General features: G+C 52.4%; 1 protein-coding gene across 2 annotated transcripts in view; it reads right to left on the bottom strand.

The window, feature by feature from the left end:
• Positions 1–8338, bottom strand: part of MLXIPL (MLX interacting protein like) — a 54331-nt gene extending 45993 nt beyond the window's left edge. For both annotated transcript variants that reach the window (XM_030796530.1, XM_030796532.1), the window contains exon 1: positions 8283–8338. The gene's annotated coding sequence lies outside the window, so the exon portion shown is untranslated. The remainder of the gene's footprint in view (positions 1–8282) is intronic.
• Between the last annotated feature and the right edge of the window lie 6566 nt (positions 8339–14904).

Raw genomic sequence — 14904 nt, 5'->3', positions numbered from 1 at the left:
TTGCAGTGAGCCAAGATCACGTCACTCCACTCCAGCCTGGGCAACAGAGCAAGACTCTGTCTCTAAATAAATAAATAAATAAATAAATAAAGTAAAATAAAATAAAAAGAAAGTTATGGGCCGGGCATGGTGGCTAATGCCTGTAATCCCAGCACTTTGGGAGGTGGAGGCAGAGTGATCACTTGAGCTCAAGAGTTCAAGACCAGCCTGGGCAACATAGTGAAACCCTGTCTCTTAAAAAAATAGCAAAATCAGCCGGGTGTGGTAGCATGCACCTGTAGTCCCAGCTACTTGAGGTGCTGAGGTAGGAAAATCACTTGAACCCAGGAGGTGGAGTCTACAGTGAGCCAAATTTGCATCACTGCACCTCAGCCTGGATGACAGAGCAAGACCCTGTCTCAAAAAAAAAAAAAAGTTATGGGCAATATATGAAGTGTGATGCCTTTTATGTAAAAATTCATAATAATAAATATTCATATATGAACAGAGAAGAAAAGTCTGGACCTATATATACCAAATTATGACTCTGCCGTTCTTTTTTATTGAGACAGAGTCTCGCTCTGTCGCCAGGCTGGAGTGCAACGGCGCGATCTCGGCTCACCGCAACCTCCGCCTCCCGGATTCAAGCGATTCTCCTGCCTCAGCCACCTGAGTAGCTGGGATTACAGGTGCGTGCCACCACACCCAGCTAATTTTTGTATTTTTAGTAGAGACGGGGTTTCAGCATGTTGGCCAGGATGGTCTCAATCTCTTGACCTCCTGACCCGCCTGCCTTGGCCTCCCAAAGTGCTGGGATTACAGGCGTGAGCCACCGCGTCCGGCCCTGCTGTTCTTTGTGGGTGGGGAGGCAGTGGAATAACAGAGACATTCACTTTTTAAATTTCTATAAATTTCAAGGTTATATAATACCTATTTATTACTTTTGAAATGGCAACAGAGCGAGACTCCATCTCAAAAAAAAAAAAAAAAAGAAGAAGAAATGGCGGAGAACCCTCAAAAAAAGTAAAGAAAATCAGAAGAGGCAGTAGAATAGATGATGGCGGCTGGGCGCGGTGGCTCACGCTTGTAATCCCAACACTTTGGGAGGCCGAGGCGTGTGGATCTCTTGAGGTCAGGAGTTCGAGGCCAGCCTGGCCAACATGATGAAACCCTGTCTCTATTAAAAATACAAAAATTAGCTGGGCATGGTGGCGCACACCTATAATCCCAGCTACTCAGGAGGCTGAGGCAGGAGAATCGCTTGAACCCGGAAGGTGGAGATTGCAGTGAGCCAAGATTGCACCACTGTACTCCAGCCTGGGCAACAGAGTGAGACTCCATCTCAAAAAAAAAAAAAAAAAAAGAATAGATGATGACATGGGACCCCTCCCCCTCTTCTTGAGGACCCCAAAGTCCAGAGATTAATATTCTTCAAACAACAAGAAAAGGCTCCCTTTTTGATTGACCAAACCAGAGTCTGTCCCTGAGCAGACACTGGAAAGACAGAGGCACAGCTTCCCACCCCAGCTTGTCTGCCACTCATCATCTTATTCTGAGGGGCCTAAAGATCTGAAAGGGGCCAGGCACAGTGACTCATGTCTGTAATCCCAGCACTTTGGGAGACCGAGGCAGGAGGATTGCTTGAGCCCAGGAGTTGGAGACCAGCCTGGGCAACATGGCAAAATCCTATCTCTACCAAAAATTACCAGTGTTGTGGTGAGTGCCTGTAGTCCCAGCTACCAGGAAGACAAAGGCAGGAAGATTACTTGAGCTGGGGAGGGTGAGGCTGCAGTGAACCTTGATTTAAAAAAAAAAAAAAAAGACCCTATAAGGGATTTTCTTCTTTCCCCAGGACGTTGGCTCACTGGGGACCCATGGATCACCTCAGGCAAGACATTTGTCCTCCCTGGGCCTCAGTTGCCCTCCCTGTAACATGGGAGGAAGCCACCTAGCCTCTTGAGTATGTTGTGAAGAGCCAGGGGAGGACCATATGCTACCAGCATCATAGCAGTGCAGGGCACAAAGATGAACCTGAAGGTGGTGTTTCACCAAGATGAGCCACTGTGCCAACGGTCTGTCTGTAAAAATTCCAATAGCCACTGTATACCAGCAAATGGTGTTTACTCACACTTATGACACCATTTCTCCAATTCTCTGGTACCAGCTGAGTGTCCTGCAATTCAATTCTGACACTTTTATTTTTTTGAGACAGAGTCTCACCCTGTCGCCCAGGCTGGAGTGCAGTGGCGCAATCTCAGCTCACTGCAACCTCCACCTCCTGTGTTCAAGGGATTCTCCTGCCTCAGCCTCCTGAGTAGCTGGGATTACAGGTATATGCCACGAAGCCTAGCTAATTTTTGTATTTTTAATGGAGACAGGGTTTCCCCATGTTGGTCAGGCTGGTCTTGAACACCTGACCTCATGATCCACCCACCTTGGCCTCCCAAAGTGCTGGGATTACAGATGTAAGCCACCGTGCCCGGACAATTCTGACACTATTTACCTGGAGTTAGCATCTGATTTCACAAGTTACGGGCTTATTCCCACAAGCCTGCCTCTACTTCAGATAGCAGTCACAAGACCTAGGTTGCCACTTGAACTTCTGATTAACCAGCTATAAATCAGGAGTTCCCATGACTTTCTCCTCAGTGTCAATAATTTGGTAGAATGGCTCACAGCACTCAGTAAATTTTACTTAAATTTATCAATTAGTTATCAATAATACAACTCAGGAACAGCCAGATGGAAGAGATGCATGGGCTAGAGTATGGGGGTGGTGCACGGGGCTTCCATGTCCTCTCTGGGAGCATCACCCTCCTAGCACCTTGATGTGTTCACAAACTCAGAAGCTCCATGAAGCCCAACATTTAGGGGTTTTTATGGAGGTTTCTATTTATTTATTTATTTATTTTTGTGTGTGATAGAGTCTCACTCTGTCACCCAGGCTGGAGTGCAGTGGTGCGACCTCAGCTCAGTGTAACCTGCACCCCCCGGGTTCAAGAGATTCTCCTGCCTCAGCCTCCGGAGTAGCTGGGACTACAGGTGGGCACCACCACCCCTGGCTAATTTATTTTTGTATTTTTAGTAGAGACAGGGTTTCGCCACCTTGGCCAGGCTGGTCTTGAACTCCTGATCTCAGATGATCCACCTGCCTCAGCTTCCCACAGTGCTGGGATTACAGGCGTGAGCCACCGTGCCTGGCCCTTTTATTTATTTATTTATTTTATAAGACAGGGTCTTGCCATGTTGCCCAGTCTGGTCTTGAACTTCTGGGTTGAAGCACTGCTCCCACCTTGGCCTCCCAAAGTCCTGGGATTACAGATGTGAGCCACCTTGCCTGGCCACTGGAAGTTTCATTACGTAGACACGATTGATTATGGTGACTGAACACATCCTCCAACCCTCTCTTCTCCCCAGAGTTTTGGGGGGGCAGGGAGCTGAAAGCTCCAATCCTCTAATCATGCCTTGGTCTTTCTAGTGAACAGCCCCCACCCTGAAACTCTCTAGGGGCCTCCAGCCACCAGTCCTCTTACTAGTTTTCAAAAGACACTCTTAGCATTCTGGAGATTCCAAGGGTTGTAGGAGCTATGTGCCAGGAGCCACAGTCAAAGGCCACAAATATATTTCCCCTTGCACCACAACCAGGGATGCCAATGGGCTGCCTGGCTGATTAAGTATCAGTATTTGCTATTGAGTCTCATCCCTCAATCTGCTCAACCAGCCCGTTGCTCAGGGCTGAGGGTCCCTATTGTGCACATCACATCAAGGCTCAGAGACGTGTTTATTTGATTCTCTCATCTAGTGAAATATGTTAGAAAGATTAGGACATTGGGAGGCCAAGGCGGGCGGATCACGAGGTCAGGAGTTGAGACCAGCCTGACTAACACAGTGAAACCCTGTCTCCACTAAAAATATAAAAAATTAGCCGGGCATGGTGGCAGGCACCTGTAGTCCCAGCTACTTGGGAGGCTGAGGCAGGAGAATGGAATGAACCCGGGAGGCGGAGCTTGCAGTGAGCTGAGATTGCGGCACTGCACTCCAGCGTGGGTGACAGAGCAAGACTCTGTCTCAAAAAAAAAAAAAAAAGACAGAAAGATTAGTACAGTCATCCAGGTTACACAGTTCATGGGTAGTGCACCCCAAATTTGAACCCAGTTGTGTCTGATGGCAGAGCTCAAGTATGTCCTTCTGCTGGGCTGCTTGCCACCAAGCAAGGTGAACTGAAGGATGACCCGTCCCTTAGGCCTCCTTGCAAACATCATGTGTCAGGTGAATCCACCCAAGACTGAGCTAATCAGCAGGTACTAGGACAGAAGGGACAGCTGGCACTTAGTAGACACTTTATTTTTTGGAGGCAAGGTGTTGCTCTTTTGCTCATACTTTAGTGCAGTGGCACCAACATGACTCACTGCAACTTCGAACTCCTGGCTCAAGTGATCCTCCCGCCTCAGCCTCTCAAGTAGCTGGGACTACAAGTGTGCATCGCCACCCCTGGCTAATTTTTAAAAATTTTTGTAGAGATGGGGTGTCTCACTGTGTTGCCCAGGCTGGTCTCAAAGTCCTGGGCTCAAGCAATCCTTCTGCCTCAGCCTCCTGAGTGGCTGGGACTATAAGCTTGTGCCACCATGCTTGGCTAATTTTTTGTAGAGACGGGATCTCACTAGGCTGCCCAGACTGGTCCCAAACTCCTGGCCTCAAGCAATCCTCCTGCCTTGGCCTCCCAAAGCTCTGATATTACAGGTGTGAGCCACTGCACCTGGCTGAGGACTGGTTTTGTCTTTTTTTTGAGAGTGAGTTTAGCTCTTTCTCCCAGGCTGGAGTGAAGAGGCTTGATCTCGCCTCACTGCAACCTCCACCCCTAGGCTTCAAGTAATTCGGCTGCCTTAGGACCTCCCAAGTAGCTGGGATTACAGGCACCCACCACCACACCCGCTAATTTTTGTATTTTTAGTAGAGACAGGGTTTTGCCATGTTGGCCAGGCTGGTCTTGAACTCCTGACCTCAGACGATCCACCCATCTCAGCCTCCCAAAGTGTTACAATTGCAGACATGAGCCACCGTACCTGGCCGGTTTTCTCATCTTTAAAATGGCTATGATTATGTGATGTTATTATGCAGTTGTTGCAAAGATGAAATGAAATATGTAAGTGAGAGCCAGTGGTACCTGGTAAATGTGGGTTTTCTTCTTCTGTCTCTCTTTTCCTCCCCCCAGCCCGCCCTTTCTTCTTTCCTTCCTTCCTGGCCGACACCTCTGATAACAATGTCAGAGAACCAGGAGCTGTAGGACAAAGAAGATAGGGCGACAACCTCCTCCAGGGGACTCAGGGATGGAAAAAGCTTCTCAGACCGTTGCAGCAGGTGACAGTCATCTTCTGCTTTGCCCAGAATCTCCTGGCCTCTCCCCTGCCGGATAACTGGCCCCCTGCCACCCTCATCAGGGCATCAGGCCCCTGGACTGAGATAGAAAGTGGATCCCAGGAAGCATATCTCTCACCCAGAGTCACGCTGCTGATGGGGCTGAATATGGGACAAGAAATTTTGTGACTACCAGAGCCAGCTAGCAGGGGACGGCTTGGGATTCTGGGTAAAGAATTTTTTTTTTTTAAGAGAGGGGTTCTTGCTCTGTTGACCAGGCTGGAGTGCAGTGGTGCCATCATAGCTCACTGCAGCCTCAAACTCCTAGGCTCAAGTGATCGTCCTGTGTCAGCCTCCTGAGTAGCTATGACTATATGCCTGTGCCACCACACCTGGCTAATTTTTTAATTTGTTGCAGAGACACGGATCTTTCTATGCTGCCCAGGTTGGTCTTGAACTTCTGGCCTCAAGCAATCCTCCCACTTCGGCCTCCCAAAGTGTTGAGATTACAGGCGTGAGCCACTGCCTCTGGCCCTAGGGCAGTAGCTGTCTGTCTCTTATTTATCAGTGCCAGGACCTACCCTGGGAATATTCTGTTCACTGTTCCCTTGTTGGGGGCCCCCTTCTCCAAGGTCAGCTTAGCTAACTTGAAAGAGGAGAGACAGAGCCACCTTGTGCCTAGGTTTCAGGAGTGGGAAAGATGGGTGGGGGGTTGAGGTGGGTGAGGTGGGCGCAGGACACATGGACACCCATGAGCTGACCTGGGAGGTTGGGGGTCAGCCAATGTAATCCCCTCTTGTGTGTTTCTCCCTGAACGCAGAGAACGCACCACCCATGTTGCTTCCAGACCTCCTCCCAGCTCTGCCCAACAGTCCAGGCAAGCCCATTTAACCCCAGGTTACAGGTGTGCAGAGTGAAGCCCAGAGGAAGACAGGGCTTGCCAAGGTCACTGACAGTAGTGGGAACAGAAACCAGGGCTTTGGAGCCAAGATGCTAGGGTTTGAATATCAGCCTTGCCACTCCCAGGCTGTGTGACCTTGAGCCAGAGCCTTGACCTCTCTGAGCCTGTTTCCTCATCTGTAAAATGGAGATCTTTTCCTTCTCTGGTTATCAGGAAGAAGGAAACAGTGCCAGAAAAGCTTGTGCAGTGCCTGGCTTGCAGTAAATGCATAGCAAACGCCAGTTCCTCTTCCTCTTCTCCTGTCTGAACAGCAATCCTAAGCCTGCACGTCCCCTCTCTCTTCCCTCCTCTGCCTCACATCTGTAGCCAAAACTTTTTCTTTGGCCCTAACCAGGGAGTGGACTGTACTAATGATGGCCTCTCCCAGCCCCTGACAAACCCAACACATGTCTAAGCTTGCATTTACCCACCACAGGGCTGGCAGCAGGGCCAAAGACAGCCCCAGGGAGGGGACCCGGGGAGGGCGATTGCCTGAAGGCACTAGAGACTCTGGGCAGGTGTGGCTGCAGGAGCCTCGGAGACATGACCTCTCCCACTTCCACGCTTTCAGTCCACTCTTCTATCCCACTCTACAGCCTGCAGAAGCTCGTATGCCAGCCCTCCACTTCAGCTGACAAACATCATCTCCACCAGTGCCACCCCCATATCGGCCAGATGATTTCAATCACAGGATTCCAAGACCCCAGGCAGATGGTTCCTGGACCCTGGCTCTGAGCTGCCCTCCCATGTGGTCCCCAGGCAGAGTCCCAACCCCAGCCTGAGCCCCGACCCTGATTCTAAACTGAGCCCTGGCCTGGCTCAGCCAGTAGACTGTGTCCTTAGCGGGGAATTAGGGAGAAGTGAGATGGGTCATCTTCTCAAGATGGGGAAACTCCTGGCTACTACAGATCAGACCTCTTCTGGTATTACAGAATCTTCCTCCTCTCCCAGAAGCTACCCTAGGCTGAGGAGCTGAGGTTCCCTGGGGTGGATCTGAGATTCCCAGACCTGTATTCTGAGCCTTCTCCTGCATCTGAGGGCCTGGGCAGGACACGGGGCAGGGGAGTTGCTGAGTATAAGAGAAGTTCTTGGGCAAAGTGGGGACCAGCTCAGCTCTCATAGATCCCTGGTCCCCCTCACTTCCTGACTCAGCTGACCCTGTAACACCATCCCCCTTGTGAAGGACCAGAGGGACTTGGTTGGAGTGGGCCACCCTGTCCCCCAAAGCAACCTGGTGTCCCATTTTATTCTGTCCCCATCTCCACATGAGTGGCCCAGGAACAGTAAACCTTCCCTTGTCACGGAGGGAGAGCCAGGCCCAGAGACGGAAAGTCCTGCGCCCAAGGTCACACAGCCAGACGCAGACAAGAACCCAAAGCTCCCAAACCCAGCCCAGAGGTGGGGGCAGGGTGGCTGGGAGGAAGCCCTGGCTTTTCCCCCCACCGGGGCAGAGCAGTGGGAGTGCCAGCCACCACTTCTGTGGCCCCTACCTGTTGGCTAGAAGCCTAGGGGCCAGAATCCACATACCCCACCCTGACATCTGGCTTCTTTCTGTCCCAGCCAGGGGCAGTTTTGGTCCTCCTCATCCCAGGGCCCACCTGGACAGGGTTTCTCCACTGGCATGTCACCTGCCCAGGGCAGGGAGAGCCAGAGGGAGGAAGGCCCTCCCTCCTGACTCCCTGGGCCCCCTCTCAGCTCGTGGGAGAACCTCGCAGACCACGATGGAAGCCCAGCCCAGCCTAGCCAGTGGGAGACAGGGGGACAGGGGGCTTCCAGGACCCGTGTGCACTTCACCCTCTAGCAGGATGAATTCTTGGATTCCTGATCCGGAGTCCTCCCTGGGGTAAGAGTTTGCCTCCTTCCTCCCGGCAGCTGAGGAGGCCACATAAGCCTATGAACCCCTTCAGCCCAGCTGAGCCAGAGACGCGCGCCTCTGTGGGCAGAGGGGAAACTGAGGCCCAGCACAGGGGCGGATCCAATTCCCCTTGGGTGAGGCCCCTGCACCCACCTGATGACGCGTGGGCTCCACGCCCTCACCTGGAATCCGCTCTACCTGCAGAGGGGCGCGGCGCAGCCAGGGCCGGGGGTCCCACTGGCGGCGGGCGGCGGGTGGCGGGCGGCGGGCGGCGGGGGCGCTGCGGGGATGCTCGGGACTGCCTGACCGCGCTCGGCGCCTTCTCCGCGCGAGCGGCAGAGGGCTCCGTGCGCTGCGCCGCGGGCCCGGCTTTTAGCAGCGGGTGTGGACGCGGGCACCCCCGCCCCGCTCCGAGGTGTCCTTTGCCCCTTGATCCGGTGCCTCCTTCTCTCCTTAGCACGTGGGCGGCAGCCGCTCAGCGGCTCAGAGGCCTGTGGGGCAGCCATGGCCCGGGCCTTGCGCTCGGGCGCCTGCCAATCCCCATCTGCCGCCGGCTCGTGCCCGCTCACCTTTAACCCCCTCTATTCTCCCCGGGGGCTCTGTGCCCGGCCCCCAACCGCGGGCTGGGCTCGGGGAGGGAGGAGCCGCAGGTGTGAGGCCACGCCAGGTGGGCAGAGAAAGACGCTGGGACTGCCTTGGGCGCCTCCCTGAGCCCCAGCCCGGCTTTGAACCTCCTCCTGGTCCCCGAGGCCCCCCAGCACTCTCTCTCACTCTCATCTCTCACTCTTATTCTCTTCTCTCCCCCCTTTCTCTCTCTCCCCCTCCCTTTCCTCTCCCTCTCTCCTCTCTCTGCCAGGCTCCTCTCTCCCTCTCCCCTCACTTTCTCTCTACCCCCTCCTCTCTCTCCCCCCATCTCTCCTCTCTCTCATTCTCCCCCTTCCTCTTTCCCTCTCTCTCTCTTCCCTCTCTGTCTCTCACTCTGTCTCTCTCTTCTATCTCTCTCACTTTCTCTTTCTCTCTCTATTCCCCTCCTTTTTCACCCTCCCCCATTCTCCCCCCTCCTTTTTCTTTCTCTCTTTCTCTCTCTCACTGTCTCCCTCTCCCCTGTCTCTCCCCACCCTGTCTCTCTTCCTCTGTCTTCTCTCTTTCCCTCTCCCCCCTCTCCCCTCTCCCTCTCTCCTCTCTCTCTCCCACCCTCCTCTCTCTCCTTTACTTTCTCTCTACCCCTTCCTCTCTCTCTCCCTTCTCTCTCTCTTTCTCTGTTCCTCTCTCTCCTCTCTCTCTCTCATTCTCCTCCCTCTCTTTCCATCTCTTTCCTCTCTCTGGTTCTCACTCTGTCTCTCTCCCTCTCTCTCCTCTCTCTCTCTCACTTTCTGACTTTCTCTCTCTACCCCCTCCTCTCTCTCCCCCCTCTCTCTTTCTCTCTCATTTTCCTCCCTCTCTTTCCCTCTCTCCTCTCTCTCTCACTCTATCTCCCTCTCTCTTTCCTCTCTCTCACTTTCTCTCTTTCTGTCTCTACCCCCTCCTCTTTCTCTCCCTCTCTCTCTTTCTCTCTCATTCTCCCCCCTTGTCTTTCTCTCTCTCCCTCTCTCACTCTCCCCCTTCTCTCTCCCTTTCTCTTTTCTCTCTTTCCTTCTCTCTGTCTCTCCCCCTCCTTTCCCCCCTCCTTCTCCCTCTGCCTCTCCTCTTTCCCTCTCTGTCTCTCCCTCTGTCTCGGTCTCTCTCTCACTGTCTATCTCCTGTCTCTCTCTCATCTGGCTCACTGAGCCCCATTCATTCCCTCTTTGACCAGCTTCATCCCATGCTCCCTCTGTGTCCCCCCTCAAGCCCCCGGTCTCCCTGCCCTTGCCATCACCTCCCCTCCCTAAACCCCATTCCCCTCCCTGAGCCCCTATTCCTCACCCCTCCCTGAGGCCCTTCCTGCCTTCCAGAGCCCACTGACTTCCCCTCTCTTGCTCTTAGCGCTGTGTCCTCTCAACTCTTTTTTTTTTTTTTAAAGCAATGGGTTCTGACTATGTTGCCCAGGTTGGTCTCTATCTCCTGGTCTTAAGCTATCCTCCCACCTCGACCTCCCAAAGTGCTGGGATTACAGGTGCAAGCCACTGGGCCTGGCCCAGACTCTTACATTTACTCTACAAACATCCTTAAACACCCTTGGCATAGCAGCCCAGCGAGAGAGCAGGATAGGCCAGCGGTGGTATCAGATTCAAAGTCCAGGACGGAGGTCTCCAAGTCCTCAGAGGTCCTGTGGAGTAGGCACCATCTGGGAAGGGGGCATTCAGGACCTCAGCTTGCCTGCCAGCTTCAAGGGGCCGTGTGGGGTGGAAGGAAGGATCCCCCTGGCCACCGCTTGGCCAGCAGCGGGCAGTGTGGGATGGAAAGAAGAAAGGGCTTTTACAGCCACGCTACCCAGCAAAGAGGCAGCTTCCTCCCGGGCCCACGGGCTTTCTTCCTTCTGCGGCTAGTGGGGGGCAGCAGAGGCAGAAGGGATCCTGCCAATAATGCCCCCCAGAGTCCCCTGGTGATGGCAGGAGGTGGAGGGCAGGGTGAAGCCCGGGGGCATGCCAGAGGATGAGGCTGAGCCCAGAAGAGACCCTGAGTTGATCGGATTCTGCCCACACACCATTTATTTGTTTGTTTTGAGACAAGGTCTAGCTCTGTCACCCACGCTGGAGTGCAATGGTGCGATCTTGGCTCACTGCAACCTCCACCTCCTGGGTTCAAGCAATTCTCCTGCCTCAGCCTCCCAAGTAGTTGGGACTACAGGTGCGTGCCACCACACCTGGCCAATTTTTTTGTACTTTTAGTAAAGACGGGGTTTTGCCATGTTGGCCAGGCTGGTCTCAAACTCCTGGCCTCAAGTGATCTGCCTGCCTCGGCCTCCCAAAGTGCTGGGATTACAGGTGTGAGCCACTGCGCCCGGCCCCACACCCCATTTGGAATTCACTCTGCCTGGGGGTGGGTGGTGGTGGTAGAGGGGTGCATCTTGAGAAGGAAGCAGATGAAGACACCTCCTGCTTCTTCCACCCGCCTCACGTGTCCTGGTGGGTCAGCTTGGCCTTCTCTGCCCACTGTTTCCTGTCTTGCATGAGTTTCATGTCACGTGGCCTCCTACTAGTAGGCTTCAGTCTGCTACCTTGGACAGACACCTGTTCACGGCCAGCGCCAGGACCCAGAGTCAGCAGCATGTGTGTGTGTGTGTGTGTGTGTGTGTGTGTGTGTAAGGGAAGTGGGGCTTGAGCCACCACCACACTGACTGGCTCTGCAACTGGGCATGATACTGATACTCCATCTCCCAGGTCCTCAGTTTCCCCATACATAGGGTTGATGGATTTAGCAAATACAAATCCAGGATGCCCCATTAAATTTGAATTTCAGATACACAATGGCTTTTTTTAGTATAAGTATGTCTCATGCCATATTTGTGGCATACTTATACTAAGAGATTATTCATAATGCTTATCTAAAACTCAAATTTAACTGGGCATCCTGGGTTGACCCTACCCATATGTAAAACAGGAGAGGCAGGGAGGTATAAATAAGATGTTCTCCAGCTGGGCATGGTGGTTCATGCCTCTAACCCCAGCGCTTTGGGATACTGAGGTGGGAGGATCGCTCGAGGCCAGGAGTTTGAGACCAGCCTAGGCAGCAATATAGTGAGACCCTGTCTCTAAAAAATAAAAATAAAAAAGATGCTCTCTCTCATGAATGCTCTTAGCTCCAGCTACACCCTGTGAAAAACCTCAGGTCTACCTGAAAGTGGTCCAGAGGTGTTTGACTATATCCCTTGCAGAGGAAGAGGAGAGCAGGTGGAAGATAGGAAGTAGGGTGCAGGACTCAGCTGTGGCATCAAAGAGAAGAGGCAGAAGGAAGGAGTTCCCAGAGGCAGTGCAGTCCTGGAGGGCTTTCTGAAGGAGGAAGATTTTTGTGGTTACTTTGATGCTGGAAAGGAAAGGAGGTGGATTAGGGGGCCTCTGGTGGAGTGCTCCCCTCCCCTTACTGGAGGTGGAGAGGCATGGAGGGTCTCCTCTTTTTTTTTTCTTGAGAGAGAGAGTTTCGCTTCTTAGCCTGGGCTGGAGCGCAGTGGGTCCACCATGGCTCACTGCAACCTTGAACTCCTGGGCTAAAGTGATCGTTCTGCTTTAGCCTCTTGAGTAGCTAGGATCACTAGCAGGCTCCAACACGCCCAGCTAATTTTTGTTTGTTTTTGTAGAGACAGGGTCTCACCATGTTGCCCAGGCTGGCCTTGAACTCCTGGGTTCAAACAATCCTCCTGCCGTGGCCTCCCAAAGTGCTGGGATTACAGGTGTGAGCCACTGTGCCTGGCTGTGAAGATCAATATAAAGTATCTTCCCCTTCATATGAAGAGTTTCTATACCTAGGGTAGAGTCTCTCTTCAACCCAACAAGTTACTATCACTTTTTTTTTTTTTTGAGACAGAGTTTTGCTCTTGTCACCCAGGCTGGAGTGTAGTGATCTTGGCTCACTGCAACCTCCACCTATCGGGTTTAAGAGATTCTCCTGCCTCAGCCTCCGAAGTAGCTGGGATTACAGGCGCCCACCACCACGTCTGGCTAATTTTTGTATTTTTAGTAGAGACAGGGTTTCTCCATGTTGGCCAGGCTGGTCTTGAACTCCTGACATTGGCCTCCCAAAGTGTTGGGATTACAGGCATGAGCCACCATGCCTGACCCTAGTATCGCTTCTTTTTTTTTTCTGAGACGGAGTCTCGCTGTGTCGCCCAGGCTGGAGTGCAGGGGTGCAATCTCGGCTCACTGCAAGCTCCACCTCCCGGGTTCACGCCATTCTCCTGACTCAGCCTCCCGAGTAGCTGGGACTACAGGCGCCCGCCACCACGCCTGGCTAATTTTTTGTATTTTTAGTAGAGACGGGGTTTCACCGTGTTATCCAGGATGGTCTCGATCTCCTGACCTCGTGAGCCGCCCGCCTCCGCCTCTCAAAGTGCTGGGATTACAGGCGTGAGCAACCGCACCCGGCCCCCCAGTATCACTTCTAACTAACGTTTACCAAACACTTACTACTTGCCTGGGTCCCACCCACACCTGTTAAGCTGTTTATGTGGGTTAATCATTTAATCCCTTCCACAACCAGATGAAGTGAGTGTGTTTCCCCCCATTTTACAAATGAAGAGACTGAGGCACAGAGAGGTTGGGTCATTTGTCTGAGGTTCATACCGGCCGTAAGTGGCGGAGCTGGAATTTGAGCCCCGGTGTCCTGGCTCTCCGTACCTGCAGTGTGACAGATCCTGAGCTGGAAGCTGGAACTGGAGAAATGACATAAATGCCGTCCCTGCCCTCAGAGGACCTCTGGTCTAACAGTGGGGACAGGTTAGTCTCTAAGAACTCCAGTACAGGGAAGGCTGGCATCAGAGCTGTGAGGGAGCGTGCCAGGAAAGAAGGACTGATTCGGTCTGTGCAAGAGGGGAAGTGGAGGCTAGGATGAGAAGGATGAGTCAGTTCTTCAACAACCTTCAGCTTAGGATCAGAGATTGGGATAAATACATTCCTTTCTCTCTCTCTCTTTTTTTTTTTTTTAGATGGAGTCTTGCTCTGTCACCCAGGCTGGAGTACAGTGGCGCAATCTCAGCTCACTACAGTCTCCACCTTCCAGGTTCAAGCGATTATCCTGCCCCAGCCTCCCGAGTGGCTGGGATTACAGGTGTGTACCACCACCCGGCTAATTTTAGTATTTTTAGTAGAGACAGAGTTTCACCACGTTGGCCAGGCTGGTCTCAAACTCCTGGTTCTCTCCTGCCCAGCCAGGAGGAAGAGCATTCTAGGTGAAACCATGTCTTGAGCTAAGGCAGAAGAGATGGGAAATGCAGCATATGACTGGGGAATGGGCCAGCCACAGTGGCTCAAGCCTGTAATCCCAGCACTTTGGGAGGCTGACATGGGAGGACAGCTTGAGCCCAGGAGTTCAAGACCAGCCTGGGCAATGTAGTGGGATTAGACCTCTATGAAAAATAAAAATAAATAAATCAGCCAGGCATGGTAGTGCATGGCAGTAGTCCCAGCTACTTGAGAGGCTTAGGCGGGAGGATTGCTTGAGCCCAGGAGGTGGAGGCTGCCGTGAGTCGTGATTCTGCCACTGCATTCCTGCCTTGGTGACAGAGTGAGACCCTGTCTTGAAATAATAATAATAATAATTCTGAGTAAAAAAGCTCCCCCAGAAAGTATATACTATATGATTCATTTACATAAAATTCAAGAAAATGTAGGGTAACCTGTAGTGACGCAAAGCAGATTAGAAATTATTGTAATTGGCCGGTGCAGTGGCTCATGCCTGTAATCCCAGCAGTTTGGGAGGCCGAGGCAGGCAGATCACCTGAGGTCAGGAGTTCGAGATCAGCCTGGGCAACACGGTGAAACCCTGCATCTACTAAAAATACAAAATTAGCCAGGTGTGGTGACACATGCCTGTAATCCCAGCTACTCAGGAGGCTGAGGCAGGAGAATCGCTTGAACCTGGGAGGTGGAGGATGTGGTGAGCCGAGGTCGTGCCATTGCACTCCAGCCTGGGTAACAAGAGTAAATCTCTGTCTCACCAAAAAAAAAAAAAAAAAAAAAAAAAAAAAAGAAATTATTGTAATCCCAGCACTTTGGGAGGCCAAGGCAGACCTCCCTCACTTGAAGTCAGGAATTTGAGAGCAGCCTGGGCAACATAAAAAGACCCCATCTCTACTAAAAGTACAAAAAAATCAGCCAGACATGGTGGCGCACACCTGTGGTTTCAGCTACTTGGGAGGCTAAGG

Source organism: Nomascus leucogenys, chromosome 17 (genome assembly GCF_006542625.1).
Source record: "Nomascus leucogenys isolate Asia chromosome 17, Asia_NLE_v1, whole genome shotgun sequence".
NCBI lineage: Eukaryota > Metazoa > Chordata > Mammalia > Primates > Hylobatidae > Nomascus > Nomascus leucogenys.
The sequence above is the reverse complement of the archived record's forward strand: the minus strand, read 5'-3'. Positions and strand labels throughout refer to the sequence as shown.